Source organism: Macadamia integrifolia, unplaced genomic scaffold, assembly GCF_013358625.1.
Source record: "Macadamia integrifolia cultivar HAES 741 unplaced genomic scaffold, SCU_Mint_v3 scaffold2232, whole genome shotgun sequence".
Classification (NCBI taxonomy): Eukaryota; Viridiplantae; Streptophyta; class Magnoliopsida; order Proteales; family Proteaceae; genus Macadamia; species Macadamia integrifolia.
This window is the reverse complement of record NW_024868582.1, coordinates 63,072-78,764: the sequence shown is the minus strand read 5'-3', so window position 1 is coordinate 78,764 and position 15,693 is coordinate 63,072. Positions and strand designations below refer to the sequence as shown.

The following is a 15,693-nucleotide window of genomic DNA, read 5'->3' as shown; positions in this document are numbered from 1 at the left end:
TGATACATTTTCTATGGCTTGGACTTGGTGGTGTGTCTATGTTGATGTTTGGAAACTTTTGGATAGTTTTATTTGTTTTGGTGAACTTATTGTAATTTGGCAATAACTATGTTGGTCACCATTTTTTGTTTATTATGTTTGTATTTATGGTCTATAAAGTGGTAAACTTTGTAATTTTTGGTATTCTAATTATAGTGTCGTTTTGCTGTCGAAATTTTGTTAGAATTATCAATCAGATTTTTATGGAATCGGCCAATTGGCCCTTTTTTATTCTGATTAGGTTCTACTCTCGTGCATGCAATGGAATGCAAGAATTTAAAATTTATTTCATCTTATTACAGGTTTTAATTCATTGAAGCTTTTATATTTACCCAACCCCGGGTCCTATCATAAATTCTATAGGGATCTATCTTATATGCTGTGAGTGGGTAGAGCATATCACTCTGATACCACCGTTGTCACACCCCATTCTCACAGAATCAAACCGATGACCAAGTTAATTCTTGTTAACTCAAAACCTACTAGGATCATCTGATGCAGTAATCACAACACAACATACACTCAACTAAAGAAAGTAAAATCTATATTTCAGTGGTAGTCTTATGTGTATATACCTGTAAATACCCCAATACTCTTGATACCCAAATTGTGTTACTTAGTACATTTACATGTGGGCCCGTAAGCGTGATATATACACAAGAAATATAATTTAAATATCTAGAGCACAAAAGGGATACCATAACAAAGAATAAAAAAGATTCTCAGGTTAGGTATCACTGTTGTTGTCCTGCAACACAGCTCTTGCATGGGCACTCAGCACCGTGCCCAAGATCTTTAGGGACCCACCAGTCCTCCGCTGAAAATTCTACAATGGGTCCCAGCTCTAGCTCCTCAGCCAAAAAACCTATAAGATCATGTAAAAATGGTGTGCACATAGGATGAGCTCATTAGCCCAGTAAGTGAAAAGAAAGACCAAGCAAGCATTCACAATACAAATGAATCTATATGCATGCAAAGTCCATTTTATTATCCTAAATCACCTAAGCAACATTGCTAAGTCATAGGTTATGTGCTACTCACAACCACAGTGCGTGTATGCCCCGAGTGTGAGTCGCAAACCCCATCCCATGATATGCCCATAGGGTTGTTGGAGAAGGTTAGCCTTGAATACCTAAAAAAGTAAATTGGGCCTTGTTGTGCATTAAAGTACATGCAGTATGATTGGCCCTTTGATTATATCACCAAAGTTTTCGACTGTCCTAGTGATCAGCTGGGTGTACTTCTAACCGCCACCGTTGGCAGACAACCTCAGGTTTTCCCCCAATGATATACCTAACACCTAAACCTCTGCTACGATGGGTCATAGCATAAGAATATGTCACTCTTAACCGCATACTTCTATATGAGATAGTACGACTGTATAGTGCCACTGTATCCCGTTCTATAGGCCACCAATGCATTCGTTTCCAAGCCGACTACGCATCTAATCTAGCAATACATCAAGTTCAGTAATTGAAATCATTCAACTCATAATTCATAGCAAGAAATAAGCATTTAATAATTAAAGTTACGACATAACAAATCATAAACGAATTTCATAATGCACAAGACAATACATACAAATGGCATTTGTGGATGGCTAGTCTACACACAGTAATAAAGTGATGACATGGCTAGTCTACAACAATAATGGAATGATGTAAAAACACTCCAAAAATAAAGTCAACATCCTCTCCCCACTTACCTAGATATGTACAATGTTCACCCCAGGTACAAGAGAGATTTAGCGTGCGGTGACGCAAGGTTCTAGTAAAACCTATCATAAAAAGGTTGAGTTTAGTATATCTCTACTTTAGGATCATAACCAGCAAAGTACAATGATCTCAACACGTTTAAAATCACTAAAGGAGGTTGCCCGATAAATTTGGGCCCTATCAGAGCCCGATAGGCCTCATTGGTAGGTCAATCGGCACTGGAGGTTAGCCTAGGGGCTCTGTCCAAACTGGTGGGGCCCTACTAATGGGTTGGGTACCTGCCAGTCTAGCCCACTGGTCAGGCTAGAAGCCCGATCGTGATTGGGAGCCCCCAACTGGTGGGTCTGACACCTACCAATGCCGTACACCGGTCTACAGCGGGTTTCTGCTGTTTACTTCCACTCTTCATCCCATCTTAGATAAACTATGAGGGGTCAATTCGACCACATTTTTCACACATCTAAGGTCCCATGATGTGATTTCAACCTAGATCTAGGATTGATTCAAGGGTTTAAGTGCAGATCATATCTCATTGCTAAAAAACACCTTCGAAACTCCAAATCTCTTCTTCAACTCAAGAAATCATCAAATGCTCTTCGAATCTTACGATTTCTTCATCTAAACCTTCAAAATCAACATGTAGGTCTTCCATTAAACCTTAGATTTATCTTCTCAAGTGGGATTAATAAGATCTAAAGGATTTCTACTCGAATCAAAGGGTTTCACTTAAAGTTTCTTGAGGGTTTTGGAGATGTAGCCTTCACTCACCTCAAATTGTGGATCTTAAGACGTGGATCACTTTTTCGGTGCCAAAATGGAAATATCTAACCTCCGCGTCGCACTATGAGCATTTCTTCCTCTTTCCTTTCCTTTCTCTCTCTTCTCTCTCTTCTTTACTCTTCTCATCCACCTTCGAAACATTAAATGAGGAAAAAGAAAAGTTATAATGCTATTTATACTTAGGTCAAAATATCTAATGACTAGATTGGTAGGTCACACTGGTGGGTTGGACCCACCCATGACCACCCACCAGTCAGCTGAAACTTAGCCAAATAATTAGGATTTTGATAGGAATCAACTGCTGACACATATTTCACTCCCGGTATTTGATTTAAAATACTTACTCGTTATAAAATACGGCTACATACCTCTATTGTCCATACATGGCCTTGTGATACATGTAAGTGCACGGCTTGGGCACGTAGACTTCACTAGGCACTGGTTCAAACTCATTTGGCTAACCTGAGTTTAGAGTCACCCTTACTATCATGTTCCATAGGGTAACCATCTCAACTCTTTCGGGTTCAGATCTGCACGAGTAAACTGAGCCAATTGGGTAAGTAAACTATGTTTAGAAAGTAGGGTATCACACAGGCCCCCATGAATCAAGGCGGGTCGATAAATAGGAGGTTGACCTGGACAACAACTGACTTGTACTGGCAATCCTTTGCAAAATGGCCCATTGAATTACAAACAAAGCACCTATTTTGGGAGGCTTGTACTGGTACTGGTGCTCTTTGTATCTGGCCCTGTGCAGTGGGAGGAGGAGGTAGTCTCGAAGCCATAGGTATCATGCTAATGTTTGGGCAAAAAGAGGTAGTACCCGATCTACTGGCCGATTGGGGCATATAACCTGATGATCTATAAGGCTGCTGATATGATGGACTATAGTTATGTGGCCCACGAAAACTCTTGCTCGGGTTACCTGAGTCTGCATAGGGGTTGGACCTCTTCCAAAGTCCTGGCGTGGTGAAAGACTCTCCCTTTTGCTTGTCTTCCATGGTCTTGGCCTTTTGTACAATTTGGGTATAGTCAGTTAAATCCATAGCCCCCAAAATTGTATCAATAAACGCTTTAAGCCCCTTCAAAAATTTCTTTACCTTTTCCTCCGCTATTTTCATATATGGAGGAGCAAAATAGAATAAGTCCTCTAATTGCTGCTAGTACTCAAGGATGGACTTATTTCCCTGAGTCAAGGCTAAGAATTCTGCTTCCTTCCTGTCTTTGAAGCAGATGGGGTAATACTTTGACAAGAACAATTCCTTGAATTGTTTCCATGTCGGTTCCGAGTGAGTTATCACTAAAATAGGCTTGGCAGCCTTCCACTATGAATCAACCTCATTCTTCAGTTATAACCCAGCACAAATGAGCTTCTGAGCTTCTGTATATTCCACCACCTCAAATATCTTTTCCATCTCTTGAATCCACTGATCGGCCTCTAATGGATCTCTCCCCACCTTGGTAAAGATAGGTGGTAGATGCCTCTTAAATGATTCCAACACCTTTGCAGTAGTGATTGCTTGTGGGTAGTATGGGGGATAAGCCAGGTAATACTAACATAGAGGTGGCATCATGTATGGAGAGGTGCCATGAGGAGGGAACCATGGAGTAGCCACAGGTGGAGTAACCCTGGGTTGGTCTTGTGGTGGCAAGGTAGGTGGTGCACTTCCTTGGGTATCCACAGGTGGTGCTCGAGGAGATGCATCCCCCGGCTAAACTCCAGCACCTAGCACAATAGGAGGATCTTATAAGAAAAGTACCCCATGAGGGTGTTGACCCATTTGCATAGGGTTCAACTGTTGGTGCATAGCATTCATAAAGGTTTGCTACTGCTAAAGTAACTGCTGCTGGAATGCCTATTGCGACTGTTGAATAAGAGACGCAACATCATTGGGAGTTATGATGGGAGGAGGATCAGAAATCTCATGCATAGGTGATTCCTCAACTATTTCTTCTTGTCTAGGACTCATCCAGGGTCGAGTTCCCTAAGGATTAGGTGGTCGTCCGATAGGACAGGGACCACATGGGGCTCCTCATGCACTGCTATTGGATCTAGTATGTACCATGCTGCTTGTACCTGAATTACATCAAATTAAGTATGAATTAAGTGCCACATTTATTTCATGTAAACACAATCAAATGCACATTAGGTTTCTGGTCATGCAATCATAGTGCATTCATTATCATAGCATGCATCCACAACATCATCTCTTACATAAAGGCATAACCACTCCCACAAGAGTATGCATGCAATTTATCGTTCAATAGCTTATATCTCATGCAAAACTTGGGTCCACAAGGCTTAAGTAACAATTTCTCAAAATTTGGGACATTTTGGCCCAAAAACCCACACCGGTGGGTGGGCTGGATTTGGGACCTACCGATCGCGTGCGCAATTCTATTATGAGGGTAGAAAAGCCCTCATTTTCAAAACACTTCATTTCTCTCTTTTCCCTCTCTTCTCCAAATCACCCAAGGCGACAAAAGAAAGCCTAGGAGCTCTTCTCAAGCATTACTCACACCTAAATTTGGATTCAAAGCTCTCCAACACCGTCTTCAACCTTAAGTAAGTGGTTTTCTCTTCCTTCTTTTTGGGATTTCAGTTGTTATTGTTCTATGTTCTCTAAAATCCATTTTTCTTTTTATTTTCCTCCAAATAGAAAGAATGTAGTATGTGTGTATGTCGTTTATTCCATGATTTTCATCTTTAATCATCATATATGTCATTCCCATGGATTGTTTAACCCTATTTTCCCAAAATTTTGCTGTTTTAGGGTTTTTACATTTTCTCTCTTCTTTCTTGCACAATGTGTGATTCAATGAGTCTATCAACTCACATTTGGCTGCATGATAGTAGTAGGAGTGTCACATTGCACATATGCATCACTTTTCTCACTTTTACATGAATTTCCTCCATTTCTAGGTTGGGGTTCTTTAGAAATTTGGGGGTTTCCCTTGTTTTGTCCTCAATAAAGTTAAGACATGTATACTTGTATGTAATCGAACCCTCCAATACATATTATTGTCGAGATTTCATCAATGCCATGAATATCCTTGGTTTATGCTCTTTTCTTAAGGAATTTTCCCTTCTTCTTCCTTTGGAAGTCTGTCAATGCCTTGGATTGATGCTAACTTTGGCAATTGCATGAATCCATGCCTTAAATAAATGCTTCCATCTCTTGTCTTCTATTTGTATAATACATCAAGGTATCATGACTCTATGATGCTCATTTATCAATACATGGTTCTTGTCAACTTACCATTCATAGATGATCACATTATGACTGTGGCATTACATCGTAAGGGTTTTCTTCTTTCATTTGGTATTCAATGCACATTGCCCATTCTGTGTACCTAATATGAATGTCATTCCCATTAATTCCCTCCCAATAACCTCATTGCCTTAATTCTCTTTCATCCCCCCCCCCTTTTTTTTTTTTGACAGTTTCCTCTTAAAATCTTATCAATTTCTCATGTTTTTCTCATGAATTTTGCAAAATATCTTCTTGCAAAGGTAAGAGCCACCTCCTCTTCCAGGGGAGATAATGCCCCCAGCAAAAAGAGAAGGGGTACAGCAACCAGTTCTTCCACTCCTCATGCCTATGGTAGGAGGAGTGCTTCTGAGGACCTGGAGGATTATGATGATAGTATATTCAAGAGCCTTGAGGCTTTCCCTCTCTTGGTCCACCTTCTCTACAAGGCCAGTCCTCATGGAGAAGACTATTGTGATAGGGGACTTCACTCGAGTTCAGATGCAAGAGAAATTCACTGCACTAGGTTGGGAGGCCATGCTTTCTATTGATTCCCACTGCAACCCAGACCTTGTCATGATGTTCTATTGTTACCTGGAGGTGTCAATCAATGATCAGGTGTATACCCTCATCAGCCAGGTTGAGATATCAGACTCCCCATGATCTGTTGGTGAGGATCTTAGGCATTTCTTTGGAGGGCACTTGGTATTACTTCCCACCTAGGGGTAAGGCCTTGGGCCCCCATATGAGTGAGACCCTCCAGAGGAATGTCTATGAGACCATTTGTGGTCGTGCGGTCTGCCCCGAGTCTGAGATTGCCTTCCTTCCAGACGTTTGGGTTTTCAGCCATCTAATGCAATTCAATCTGCTTCCTAGGGCCGAGCATCGTAATCAGGTAAACTGTATGGTAGCATACATAGCGTATTGCATATACACGGCTCTGGGGAATGCCTCCCACCTATGCCTTCTATATGTGATCATGAAAACTACGGATTACCATACAGCTCACCCATCTAATGGTAACTACCCATACGCCTGGTCCCTTACCAAGGTATTCGAGTATTTTCAAGTGAACCTTGAGGGTGAGGTGGGGAGGTCCCCATCTGATAGATTCTCCTGAGGTATCTTGCGTAAGATGGAGTTGTATAATCTGATGGGGGTTGCAGTGGGGGTGGCTAAATAGGAGGAGGTTGAGTGAGGATGAGGAGGAAGATGAGGATTATGTCCCCGAGGCAGAGGAGGAGGATGAGGTGATGGAGGATGAGGTCCCCATCAATGTAGCTCCACCATCTCCAGGTGAGGCATTTGACTTTCAGGGTATGTTGGATAGGTTGAAGGCACTCCAGGAAGGCCAAGAGAAGATTTTGAAGGGACAGGAGGAGTGTGCCACTCGAGAGAAGGCTATCCAGATGGCCCAGGCAAGTGTGTCCATAGAGGTAGATGACCTAGATAATACAGTGTACTCAGCCTCCAAGGAAGTAGTGGCGAGCCTAAAACACCTTCAATAGGAGGTGGATTTGGTGAGCTGCTGGTTTTACTACTATGATAGTTGCCTCCACATCGACTTTAGCTCCCCGCTGGAGGAGGTGATTCACTTGGATGATGACTGATGGGATCAGCTAGCCTGGAATGGTGTTTTCTTTTCTTTTATTTTTTACCTGTGGTTTTGGGAAACTATCTTCTTTCCTTTTGCTTTAATTCTTCTTTTCATTATTATTATATTGTGAATTCTCTCTGGTGTATGGAAATTCTCTGTGGTTATGTAATCACTCATTTGTATGAAACCTTTTGGTACTCTTATATTACAAAGGCATCATGCCAAAATTTTTAAGTTTTATGTAGATTCGGCTTTAATGTGAAATCCTTTAAGTTTTCCCCAACCCCTTGTCTTATTATGGATTCTATAAGGTTTAATCTTACAAGTTGTGTGTGATTAGAGTATCGTGCTCTGATACCACCGTTGTCATTCCCCATTCACATAGAACTAGACCGGTGACTGGGTTCCCTCTGGGTAACCCAAAATCACTAGGATCATCTGATACAGTAACCACAACACAGCAAGCCTTATGTACATAGAAATATAATAATGTAATTTCAGTGGAAGTCCTGTCATGTGTAAGTACCTGTAAATCTTCGTATACTCTAGATACCCAAATTGTTATACATAATCTATTTACATGTGGGTCCATAGGCATGATATGTACATAAGAAATAACAATTTAATTATTAAGAGCACAAAAGGGGAGTATACCAAAAGAATAAAAAAGGAGAACTGTAAATGGAGAAATCTGCTACTGTTGCCTCGCAACACAGTTCTCGCATGGGCATCTGACTCCGTGGTTAAATCCTTATGGAGCCCACCAATCCCCCACTAGAGGTTAGTCAGTGGACCCCGACATGGGTACCTCTACAGAATATCCTGTAAAATCATCTAAAAAGATGTGTGCATGGGGGTGAGCTCACTGGCTCAGTAAATGAAAAAAAGACTCACACAAGCAGTTGCAATCAAATGATACTAAATGCAAGCGATTCATTTTAATCATAATTCACCTAAGCAACATTACTAGGTCATAGGTTATGTGCTACTCACAACCACAGTGTGCGTATGCCCTGGGTACGAGACATGTTCCCCATCCCACGATACGCCCATAGGGTTATCGGAGAAGGCCATTTTTGAGCAATCAAAATAGTAAATCATGGCTGAACCATAGTAGAAATGTAAATTATGGTCAAACCACAACAAAAAATAAAAATAGTACGATTGGCCCTCTGAATATATCACTGATGAGCACATTTATGTGTGAAATCTAGTGTAGTAAAACATGCATTTTACATATTTAGAATGATGCTACCTTGGGTTTTACTCTCTTTTTACTGATCTTATATTTTCAAGGCCTTAAGGACTATCGAGCACTATATGTCCAATTTTACACATAAAGAGGTCCTATTCTTTTCATGGTTGAGAAGGATGAAATTTCGAGTAAGATGGACGTGTTCAATTGCAAGTACACATTCGTTTGGTCAACCGTACAAGCGATTATTCTTTTTGGGCTAGAAAAATAATAATGAATCAAAACTGAACCGAGATGCAGAACCAGCCCATCTGCAGTTGTCCCAAGGGTATAAGGAATATTCTAAATGCTAACAAGGATTGATGGACCACATCCTTAAGTGATTGACAATTCGTTTTTGGTAACAACAACTAACTAGCGTAGTTGGTGAGTTGTGGTGTGCAAAATCCCTTACTTATTAGGAGGTCTCAAGATCTTCTCTCTCCTACTTATCACTTAAAAGAGGTTGGCCAAGATGGTTGTACGTAAGTTTGAAGAAGAGAGAGAAAATAAAGAGAAAAAATAAGAAAGAAGAAAAAAAAAAAAGATAAGGGCATAGATGGAATTTTTCATTAAAATAGAATATTATCCAAATCTAAGCAAGAAAAATCAGCCAAAGGGGATTTCTTGCGCAAGAAGAGAGAGAAAAATAGAAAAAGGGAGAAAAAATAGGAAAAAAAGGCAAGAAAAATCGTGGGAGATCTCTCTCCACATGTTTTCTCTATTCTCTCTCCTCCACCTCATCAACAAGATAAAAAAAATCATTTTTTTTAGAAGATAAAATCGTTAGCTTCCCTACCCCATTCTCTATATAATAGAATTAACACAAGGGGAGGAGGCATTTCATTCTTCTTCTAGGGTTTTTTCTTAGTTGCTCTATCTCTTTCTTTAGTTTTCTCTTTCTCTAGCTCTAGTTCTAGGTTTATGCTTTAAACACTTTTGTAAGTTCTTTTTATTCAATTAATGTAAGCACTTTTGTTTTTTATTCAGTCTTTTATTTTTATTGTTTAAACAATTGAAGTTGTAATTTTTAAGTTCTAGTTCTAGGCTTAGTTCTAGGTGACGAGAATAAACTATAAAGCTTGTCTTTCAAGTTCAATTTTTTTCTCCAGATTTGTTTTCTCTAGTACTAGAAATTTTAGATTTGGTTTATTCCAAATCTGGTTTTTAGTACTGGTAGTATCTCAAATCGATCAACTTTTTTGTTCAAGGGTTGAAGTTCAAGTAAGTAGACTCCTTCAATAGTCTTCTCTCCTCCCTCTCATTCCCTCTTCTGACTACCCTTTCTGTCTTAATTTAGGATTTTAATTTCAGTAGTTACATTATTACTATCCCTTTCCCCCAAGGTTCATGGCTAGTGTATGTATTGGCTTTGCCCCTCCTAGCCATAGAACATTTTATTGTTTTTATTTTAATTGTCTCCCTTTTTTTAAAGCCAAGTAGAGTAACCCTTGTAAGAGTGACTCTCTAGTCAAGTAAGGAAGGTCATATTATGATGCATCCCTCGAGCTAAGTAGAGAAACTTACTTGTGAGTCTCTCTCTAGCTTTATCCCCTTTCTTTTAATTTATTTTTATTTCAACATTTTTTTTCCATCATTGCTTTTTAATTGCGTGGGGTGTTTATTTTCACCTATTTATTTATTTAATTTTAATTGCATGGCTTGCATGTTTAAATTCTTAGATGACGAATGGTTAGGACATTATTTTAGATACATATGTTTAGGATGATAATTAGAATTAGATCACAATCATTAATCGGTTCACTTTCGCATTATTAAAAGAAGTAAAAAAATAAAATGGCTGCTCTCCCTGTGTTCGACCCGCAACTACACTGATCCGTATGCTTGCGGTTACATTTTAAAATCTCAAACAAGTTTTTGGTGCCATTGTTGGGGAGACAGTTCCATGTTATTTTTCGCTTTCTTTTGGTAAGTCGGAGTGCTTTGTTTGCTTTGTTTTTTTTTTCTTTTCTTTTATTGAATTCCTGAGAAGAACAACTTACAATAATAGTTGTATCGGTAGAGGTCGTCATGCCTCACAGTATGATAAAGACAGGTTTCGCCTTGTAGCAGTACCTAAGGAATTGACTTGTGCAACCCCAGATCCCTGTCGGTAAGCTCCCAAAAAGAAAAAAATAATAATAAAAAAAAAACCATAAAAATCATAAAAAAAGGTTTTGTTATCCATTCTTTTGTGCTTGTCTTACTCTAGTTGTGGTTAGTTTTCTATTACATGAGTGTTAGGTAGGTACGTATTACTAAGAATCGGTTAGAAAAAAGAGATCCAAAAAGTAGTGACCCTATACGTTTGCTCTCTTTAAAACCTTTCAATATGGGAGACCAATATCAAAACCCTTCACCTAAATCTCTGAAAGATAGGTTCTACTGTAATACCCTACTTTTTAAACCCGGTCTGAGTTTGTGGTTGAACCGGTTTAACCATGCAGGAACCGAGCCAGAGGAAATTAGAGTGGGTTCCTTGTGGGCTATGATGGCACGGGTGACCTTAAACACCGGCTAGCCCGACAAGTCCGAGCCAGTGCCAGAAGAGACGGGAGTGCCCAAGCCGTGTACATGCACCTACCATAAGGCCATGTACGGATAAAGTAGGTATTATAGCCGTATTTTAAGATAAATACGTATGCTACACCGTATGCCAGGGGTGGGATTCATGCCGAGGCCCGAACCCTGTCAAAATCCCAAGTTTTGGCCCTCAGGTGGGCGGACAGGTGGGTGCACCCACCCACCTGAGTGACCCATCCATGTGCACTATTCACTTAATTAGGAATTGTATATATAGCTTTATGTTTTTCTTTTCTTTCCATTTATGTCACCCGTACATTGGTGAGGTTAGTAAAGAGGAGAGAGAAAAGAAAGGGAAGAAGAAGGGAAAAGAAGGAAGAGGAAGAAAAGAGGGATTTCAGCGGCGCCGAAGCTCGATCTTTCCATTCCGGCGCCGGGAGAGTGATCTTCAACTCTAGATCTACAGTTAGAGGTAAGCAAAGTTGGGTTTTGTGAACATTCACCATACCCAAGCTTTAAACCCTTGATTCGAGTATGGTTTCTTGAGATCTTGTAAATCCCCTTTGAAATGATGAATCTGAGGTTTAATAGATGATTTATGTGTTGATCTTGAAGGATTTGAAGAGATATTGACAAGGTGGAAGAAGCATTGTGGGTTTGAAGTGATTTGGAGGGTTTGGGGTTGTTCTTGAGCAAAGAAGGTAAGATGGTTTCCCATCACTTGAATCTAACCTAGATCTAGGTTAGAACTATCCTATAAGACCTTGAAGGTGTGAAGAATGGATGGGAAAAGCCCCCATTTGATTCCCCAAAGAATGGAGAAAATGGAGAAAAAACAGGGTGTTTCCCGTCAAGACCGGTGGGTGCAACCGGTGGGCCCCTACCCGCCTGTGGGCACCCACCTGAGAAGGCAGGGGGGCCATCGGGCCCAACCGGCGGGCCATCCTACTCGTCGGTCCTAGCAGGGGCCCCTAGCCCAATGGACGGGTGGAACCGGTGGGCCATACCGGTGGGCCCCTACCCGCCGGTCCCAACCGGTGGGTAGGACCAGTGGGCCAGACTGCCCACCTGTCTGACCCACCCGTGTGGCCCCGAGGGTGATCCTTATGTCTGATTGGACCCAAATCGGACGTGTGACCTTCTTTTGACGTTCTAAACACGATTTTGTCATAGGATTTCATTAATTTTGATCCTAAAATGGTGAAGTACTAACCCTGCTCAATTATGTTAGGTTCACCAAATCCTACCCGATTCGCACCGGATCTCACCGTACCGAACAGGAATCCTTGTACACTACAAGTAAGTGGGGAGAGGACGTTTGGCCTTATTTCAAGGCATTGTTTGGCATTCATTTAAATATATCTAGTCTAGTCATGCCATCATGAATATGCTATGTAGTCTAGTCATCCCACACATTGATGTGCATATATGCTATGTTTACTTTCTAAATGCCAATTGAATGAGATGTTATATGTTGGATGTGCGCATCATTGTGCATGTTGCATTGATAGACTAGATGCCGTAGTCGGCTTGGAGACGAGTGCATTGGTGGCCCGTGGAATGGGACACGAAGGCACTATGCAATCGTACTATTGTCATATAGGAGCATGCGGTATTAGGATTTTCACCATCCCGTGCTACGACCCTTCCCAATAGGGGTTAAGGTGTTGGGTTATCATTTGGGGGGAAGCAGTGGTCGCGGTCGTCGGGTCACTGTGGCGGTTAGATATAACGCCCGACGGGTCATGTAGGACAGTCGGCAACCCCGATGGTACATTCAAGAGGGCCAATCGTACTGCTTTTAAATTGCTGGAGTCAGCACCTTTATTTTCAGTCATTTACATTTCTATTGAGAGCCGGTGGACGGCATTGTCTTTACTTTTCCGAGTACTCACGGTGGGCCTTCTCCGACAGCCCTATGGGAGTATCGCGGGAGGGAGTTCGCGGCTCGTACCCGGAGTATACGCGCACTGTGATTGTAGTAGCACTAAAACCAAGGACTTAGTAATGTTGCTTAGGTGGATGTGATTTAAAATGTATAGCATGGCATGTAGTGCATATGATGTGTTGTGATGTGTGGACTGCTGTGTGGTCCATCTTTCTACTTACTGAGCTAGTGAGCTCATCCCACGTATACGCCCCTTTTTAGATGATTTTGCAGGTCATACATCTGAGGAGCATGGAGTGGGTCCCACAGTCGAGTTTCCTGAAGAAAACTGGTGGACCCCTGAGGAGTTAGAGCACGGCACTGACTGCTCGTGTGAGAGCTGTGCTGCGGGACAGCAGTTTTGAGGCCGTGCTGAGCTCCACTTCTGAGGCCGAGCTGAGCTCTGCTACGTGATGCCGAGCTGGGCTCAACCCTTGATGCCGAGCTGAGCTCCAGCCTTGAAACCGAGCCGAGCTGTGTACTCTGATTGTTTTGGTGGATTTCCTTATGTACTTGATATTTGAATTTTATTCTTTTTTGTAAATATCATGCCTTCGGGCCCAAATGTATATAATTATTATATCACTATCCGGGTATCAAGTATTATGGGATTATTCACAGGTAAAACTTAGTCTTCCGCTGATCTGAGGAGTTTATATTAGTTGTGCATATGCTGTGGTGGAATACAATATCTGATGATCCTAGCAGGTTTGGGTTAACCGGTGTTAACTCGGTCACTGGCCCGGTTCAGTGTGAACGGGGTGTGACATCTACCCTGCTAGAACAGCCCAACCTTCCTGCATAATTCTACAAGAAGCCCAGGAAAATAATTTTGAACTCGAATCTCAATACATCACTATGTTGCCCCACTTCCATGGGTTGACCTCTGAGGATGCATACCTATTTATAAGGGAATTTGAAGAGGTATGTGTTCTAATTAGAATCTAACAGCTTTTTGATGATGCTGTTAAGCTTAGGTTTATCACTTTTGCATTAAAAGACCAAGCTAAGAAGTGGTCGTATGGGTTACGCACAAATTCCATAACCTCATAGGAACAGTTCATAGTTGTCTTCCTTAAGAAGTTTTTCCCAACTCATAAGACCAATAAGCTTAGAAGTGATATCCTTCAGTTTAGGCAAAAGCCTAGTGAATCATTTTCCAAACTTATAAAGAGATTCAAGGATCTACTCTAAGAATGCCCTCACTATGGCCTAGACTTATGGCATTTATGTCAAATAATTTATGGGGGTATTGATTACCCAACTAAACAAATGATAGAGTCTATCTGCCCTGAGGGATTCACATCCTTTACAGATGAAGGAAAGGTATGAGAATTCTTACTTGACTTGGCTGACAAAACCCGTGAGTGAGAATCAACCCAAGAGAGTGAAAGAGCCATAGGAGGAAAAGGATATTTTATAGATGGGATAGTAGCCAAGGAAGCCCATTTGGATAGCCTAATCAAGAGGATTGAGGCTATTGTTCCTAGAGAGCCATCATCAGTCAATTTGGTTAAGATTTGTGCTTGGTGCTAGTCTCCTGGACATGTCATAGAAGAGTGTTCCAACACCTCTGTGGGCACTCCTAATGATAGTGTTAATGCCTTATACCAGAATAATCCATATAATAACACCTACAATCCAGGATGGAGAAATCACCCAAATTTCTCTTGAAATCAGGGCAACCAAGCAGGGCCTTCCAATTTTCATAATCAAGGCCTCCCTTTGCACAATAATCTTTTTTCCAAAATACTTTTCCTAGGTCAAATGTAGGACCTCAGGCTAGTTTTCTTAGGGCCCCTCTCCTATCATCTTATCAGCAACCCCCTGGGTTTACCAACATTGGAGAGGAAAGTAGAATAAGTGACTTGAAAAAAAATATGGCAATCTTCATGACAAGCCATCAAAACCTTACGAGAGAATTCATATAAGTTATCTCAATTATGCATGAGAGGGAGAAAGGAACTTTACCCAGTCAACCAGAGCCTAACCCTAGGCATCATCAGCCTGTTAGTTCACAAGCACCAACTAATGCACCACTGAATATAGTACAAGGTCAGACCCAACAAGGGCCTTCTAACTAATGTAATGTTGTTTATGCCCTTAGGAGTGGTAGAAAGTACTAACAGAGAGTTCTTAAATCTTTCCCATTTATTACTCCTGTTAACTCTCCTTCAGTTGAGGATACAAGTGTGCCTCTTGTTCCAGGTTCGTCTAATGAACCTAAAGATTCTTTTGAAATTAAAGATGATTTGGTTGAGGAAATCAAAAATGATTCTTCTGAAAAAGGGTAAATCCCTAACAGTCCTTATGTTCCTCCTATCCCATTTTCTAATCGTTTGGTAAACAAAAAGAAGATTGCTTCTATGGATAAAAGTTTAGAAGTCTTCAAAAAGGTAGAAGTGAACATCCCTCTTTTGGATACCATATCCCAAGTCCCCTCCTATGCAAAGGTATTGAAAGATTTGTGTACTGACAAACGTATCACTAATGTGCTCAAAAAAGCGTTCTTAGCAGGTAACATTAGTTCCATAATTACTCAGCCTATAACAGCCAAGTATAAGGATCCAGGGAGCCCTACCATATCTTGTGTCATAGGCAACAACTACATTGAGTATGCCTTATTT

The 15,693-nt window shown here is 41.0% G+C and overlaps 1 non-coding gene across 1 annotated transcript; it reads right to left on the bottom strand.

Moving 5' to 3' along the window:
- Positions 1 to 14,173: 14,173 nt before the first annotated feature.
- LOC122066094 lies at positions 14,174 to 14,280 on the bottom strand. The gene has a single exon (XR_006136231.1). It is a non-coding gene; the product is annotated as a small nucleolar RNA R71 (small nucleolar RNA).
- Positions 14,281 to 15,693: the final 1,413 nt, after the last annotated feature.